Below are 6137 nucleotides of genomic sequence, written 5' to 3'. Positions count from 1 at the left end.
GTTTGTTGTAATCATTAATACAAAGATCGAACACTCAGAAAAAATTCCTTCGATCCGGTCGGATTCGAACCGACGTCTTCTTGCATACCGTGCCAGACGCTATACCAACTAAGCCACGGAACGAACCAACGGACCTCACGAATTTTTCTATGTGCTTGCGTCGTGTCTTTGTACTTGGTCTTTCAACGACTTTTTAGTCGTAGCGCCATCTATGAGAAATTTATTACAGATTTATCACCCAGTTAGTACCTTTACAGCTACTAGTCCTGGCGAGAGATGTCGCTATTCACTGTATTAATTAAATTTTTATTGAATTGATATTCAATTATTTTTTGTGAAATTACTCCACTAGTTTGTTATAATTATTAATACAAAGATCGATCGATCGAATTTATTGTTTTGTTTCTGATTAATGGCTATGCGTGAATATATCGTGTAGTTACTCATTTAATATTTTATTTTTAACTTTAAAGTATACCCCTAATATATGTATAATATATACCCCTCTAAAATCAAATAGAAGATTAGGAATTTTTCCTCTGCTCCCTTTTAAAGCGTCTTACATTAACTTGCCCTGTACGCCAACGACGCCTTAAAGCGTCAATGAAACTCCTTCATTTTCAATTGAAATTAATAAATGAATGTTTAGATATTCCATATATTATTTATATATTCTAGTTAAGTATATATTCATAGTTGCATTTTATGCTCAGTTATGTTCTTGTTTAACTTAGGAGAATTGAAGTAATGTGGGTGGAAATTCATAAGTGACATCTTATGTATCACTAGGCTTGACGTCCAGGGAATGAAACTAGCTTTTGTCAGTACCGGTCAAAAGGTTGAATCGCAAAGATGTGAGGAGCATTGGCGTAAAACACCCGTCACCCTGAGATATATAAGTTGAAAAGTCCCAAGTGGCTGTAATTTCACCAGCACTGTGAAAACCGAAACGCAGTAATGCTCACATTACAGTTTGGTGGCAGCAACAGATAAGGTGGCAGTAGTAACCTGGACGAATTCTTGCACAAGAAGCTCTACTGTACCTTGTCTTCTAGAGCTCTTCGTGCGTAGCTGTACTCGTAGCCGATTACCGGACGGGCTGTTGTAGCATATGTGAGGCAGTGTGGTATCACACGGACGCGATAGTATGCACATGACATTACGGTCTAGGCTAATGATTCCCAAACTCTAAACTGAAATGGGTCCAAGGCAATGAAAAAAATAATTATTGGGAGTGCATGAGCCGTTAAAGGAAGAACTCGTAGAGGCAGGTCGTGACCAAAATTTTGACTTTCTATAAATGGAATGATCCACATTAAACAGATAGCATCTAAATACTGTCGTATTATAGACATAAGAATGATTACCTATGAAGTAAACATTTCACTTCAAACAAATTATAGTTTTCGGGTCTAAATCGCGTATAGTTTTTTTCAAAGTAAGTGATTCGTCGTACATGGGCCTTTTACAGGTCCCTTTATCACGGCTGACACGGCATGGGCCGTGACCTTCAAAAACACAGTTGAATGAATTTGTAAACAAATTTGTAAAAAAATAAACAAAGGCAGGGGGTTTAATCAAAACAGAAAACAATTGGCACGTGGTCTACGAGAGAAAAAGGTTTGGGAATCTCTAGTTATAAACTATAATTTTCCTGCTTGCACCCTGCAACTATTCTAAGCCTGCAACCATAATATAAAAAAATCACAACCATTTGAATAAATGAAACAATTTCTACACAATATTTTGATTTTATTGATCACATTTAGAAATAACAAATTATTGTATAACTACATTTTATAAATTATAAATGCAACATAAACAATAGCAACATTTTTTTTACACAAATGTCAAGTGCTGTCGCCATTAAAAAACTTCGCGTCAGCACTCGAATTGATTAAAGCATGGAAGAATAAACAAAATCATGTTTTCCCAGTCGCGATACACAAAAAATCCCATACCAAACCACCCTAAACAAACAAAATAAAGTCGCACAAATTACTAAACCGTGAATGAATTTAAAATTACAGATTTATATAAATTTAGATTACTTTTTTATTCAAAGTAAAATCTTAAAAGTACTTACAATAATAAAACATTCATCTTTCCCAACCCATGTTAATATAATTAATTACTTAATCACAATTGTCTTTTTATTACAAAAATAAGCAGATCATGTAAAGTGGTCAGAAAAAGGTGTTCCACATATGTATATATCTATGTAGATACATGAACAGATCTACAAGGGGAGTGATATGAAGTTGTTAAAATCACTAAATTTTAATTCATTACTTTTTCCAATTCTGGATTTCCGGAAATGATTTTACTGCATCGTAGGACTAAACTGCTAAAACTCACAAAAAATATTTTTGTCGGTTTATTATTTGTTGATGTTTTTTTTAATTCTACTGTTGTAGGTTCTTTTTATTATTGTTTATATATTTTTTATACAATTTTATCTTCTATTTGTTCATGGTGGTGGTGACGAACGGAATTATCGCTAGTGGTTACGACTGGAAATACACAAATAACTTACATTGTCGTTACATTAAACCTGTAAACATTATAGTAAAAAATTCAATAAAATTTGAGCATAATCTATCTGGAACGAATGTCAAATTTACTTCAGACGTAAATATTTAAGTAATTCAACATTAAACACCGAAAAGACTAATTACGTAAACGACAAATTGACATGAGAAATTTTAAACTTCAAGACGAATATTTTTACTGACCTATTTTCCCTTTTGAACTCTAGAATGCGTTAAAATGACATAAATATCCGTGTCGACCGTAAACGAAATTATTTGTTTTTATATACAGGGTGTAAATTTGAGACGGGGCCGTAAGGCCAGCTACCTTAATCGCTGTAGTTACAGGAAAACGGTTTTAGAAGACTATCCATGAATTTCGAAGATATTCAATAAAATAAAATAAAAGTCAATTTGTTAGTTTCCTTAACCTAGAATAACTAATTATTAAACATGTCCCCACAAAATGTATGGTAAAAATATTAACAAAAAAAATATTACAAAGAATATTATAAAAAAAAACTTTTTATAATATTCTTTGTACAATAAAGAATATTATAAAAAGTTTTTTGTGATTTCTGACATTTCGAGTACTCTTACCTCAGTTGGTCCCATAGCGACTATTGATTCTTAACAGAGACCGGATCGAATGGCATAAAAAAACGTTTTGTAAAAATTACCTTTTATCTTGTTAACTGTACCATTTTTTCAAAATCTGTGAATGCCAATCAAAATATCTTCAAAATTCATGGATAGTCTTCTACAACCGTTTTCCTGTAACTACAACGTTTAAGGTGGCTGGCCTTGCTGCCCCGTCTCAAATTTACATCCTGTATATGACAATACCATACACAACATAATTGACTGTTTGAAAACTGGTAGTAGTAAAATTTTTCGTCCTTCGGAACAAGCTGTGCCGTCTAATTGGCTATACAGTCAGATCTTAATTTGTAATTAACAGAATCCTTTACTAGGAGTTATTGTATGTTTTTATACAGCGTCATTTTGACGTAAGAAGTTGGTTGCTTTTTCACGATTAGGTTTCGCATGTTCTGCTCGTCACTGTATGCTTAGTTCAAAATAGCAGTATTCTGCAATACTGCGTAGTTTAATCAGACAGCGAATTGTTCTTAAGCTTTGATAACTAATAACAGGTACGTTTGCAAAGGGTATAAAATCTTTTGTTCATCTTCGTAAATTACATTATTATTTCTGTAATAAAATAAATACGAAGACATAAAATCCTACTATCTACACCTTACACCTCCTAAGACCCAACAAACTAGAATGGGAAAAGTGCTAAACGCCCAATGTACATTAAAATGTACTAAATAATTTAAAAAACGCTTCAGGCCCAAGTAAGTATGCTAGATTTGTATGAAAAACGTATTTTTAAGCATAGGCATCTATTCATACTTCGCGAAATAAGCTAACTAAACTACAATACTCCCGCTAAGCTATGTGAACTACAACGCCCTTCTACCTCCCTTCTACCCCGCACATATCCATAGTGTAGCACGTCACTACTTTCTACGTATTTTCTTAGCTTAGCGTTTATTTATTTATTTATTTAGCGTTGCATGCATCTACGCGAGCTGAGCTAAGTTAGCTTAACTTCGGTCGCGGTGTGGCCTGCGATTTAAAATGAAATACAATATAACGCCAAATTTGAATGCGACATTTTCATTATGTGCCACTGGACATTTACGTGATCATAGGAATAATATTATCTGGGTGTGAATCACTTCAAATATTATGTACGTTTTGGTGTACGCTAGGCGTTTAGCAGGTCAGTTCACAATAAATTGAAAAAAAAAAAAAAAAAAGTTTTCGAAACTTAAACAACGTAGACTGAATTAGGAACAGTGCCTCTACCACGAGTTTACTGTGAGAGTTGTCGCTAGCGACCGCGTAAATTACTTCACGATTTTACATGGCAAATTATACAGCGCCCCTAGTGGTCATAAAAACAAACAACATTTTGTGTGTAAACATTTTACGAAGTCGCTAGCGATAAGTGTCACTGTAATCTCATGGTCGACGCACTGTTGTCGTCACAGTTTATTCAATGTATTAGACTTGCTTGTCGAGTCTTTATTAAAATCCTTAAAATAACACTGGTTTGATTTTAATTTTGTTGTTTTCTAATAGAAAATAATGAAAATCTAGTTTTTATGATACTTGCTTTACTATTTAGTATGTTCAGGTTTGGAAAACATTACATTATTGACCTGTTTAATTGTAATGAGTTATTTGGCATTATTTTTTTTACAATACCTAGTGACGAGACGAACCAGTCACGTACCTGGTGGTAAGCGACACGCCTTTCCATAACAGTTGCTATGTCACTCAGAGCTTTAAATTAAAAAGATCTGAGGGCTTTGCCACTGCGCCCCCGAGGCAGAAGTAGGCAAGGTGGCAGCACTTCCCTTCTAATTACAATTCTCAGATTCACCAGTTCGCCTTTGCAAATCAAAGTTTACCTTCACTGTTTGAATATAAGGTTAATTTTCAGTCAAAATTACTTGCATTCTACACTTGCACTATCGGATATTTTTTTAGTAATATTTACTATATCGGTGCAATCAATGACAAAAGTATTTTAGCGGTTTAAATATAAATAACGTTCCATTTGAAGTGGTTGTGTCGTATTAAAGAGATTTTTCAATAACAATTATAACCAGTAAAAATCGAGTAGGTTTCACCGAGAACAGTGTACACAGTCTCTATATATCTATTTAAGGATTTTAATACAGAACGTTACATTATATCAACAAGGATAATAAGGCACCGTTGGAGCATAGGAGTCCGGAAATTCGTTATTTTGCACATAGGTTGTCCCGTAATGAATGGATGAACCTGAAATGCCTTACAGTAAAGCTAATGACTCTTAAAAAAATACAAAGACTAGTATATTCCAAGTAATATCTAAGATATGTTTGTTTTCTTTAAAATTAAATAATTATTCAATACAACTTAGATAAATGGACTGGCTGTTTGGGGTCAATTTTATGGCCTCCGCTTGCACCTGACCTAAATACACTGTTTTTTAATTGGAGCTGCCTTAAAGAAATATTGTACAATAAACCGGTCGGTGTCCTTGGAAGACTTATTCGACCGTGTCCGTGCAGTCGCTTTTACAATTTTTTAACGACGCTAAACGCGGCTGCTAAAAAGAGCTTTAATTCGTAGATACAGAGCCTGCATGTCGGCAAATAATTTCCACATTTGCTGAAAATTATTAACAACCATAAACTGTGTCGTAAGGCATTTCAGGCTTATACATTAATTACTGGCCACCCTATATAATTTTTGTAAAGGTTGACACACACTATATTTAATACAGCCACATTCGTGGTAAATGTGCATTACACACAGATAAGTGTAATGCACCTTTACCAGGACTCCTCTAAACATTGGACATAATCTGCGTGTATAAATTTAATGTTATTGTTTGACGTTTCTATTACCTATTATAATACATACACCAATTATTCTAACATGTTTAATTCAACATTAATACCAAAATTCATGTAAAAATCAATGTGACGAATATTTTTGGTTACACTATGATCACAACAACAACAACAACAAAAACTTTGGCGT

The sequence above is a fragment of the Hyposmocoma kahamanoa genome, unplaced genomic scaffold (assembly GCF_003589595.1).
Source record: "Hyposmocoma kahamanoa isolate Upper Pololo Valley unplaced genomic scaffold, ASM358959v1 129, whole genome shotgun sequence".
Taxonomy (NCBI): Eukaryota; Metazoa; Arthropoda; class Insecta; order Lepidoptera; family Cosmopterigidae; genus Hyposmocoma; species Hyposmocoma kahamanoa.
Note: the sequence above shows the minus strand (reverse complement) of the source record.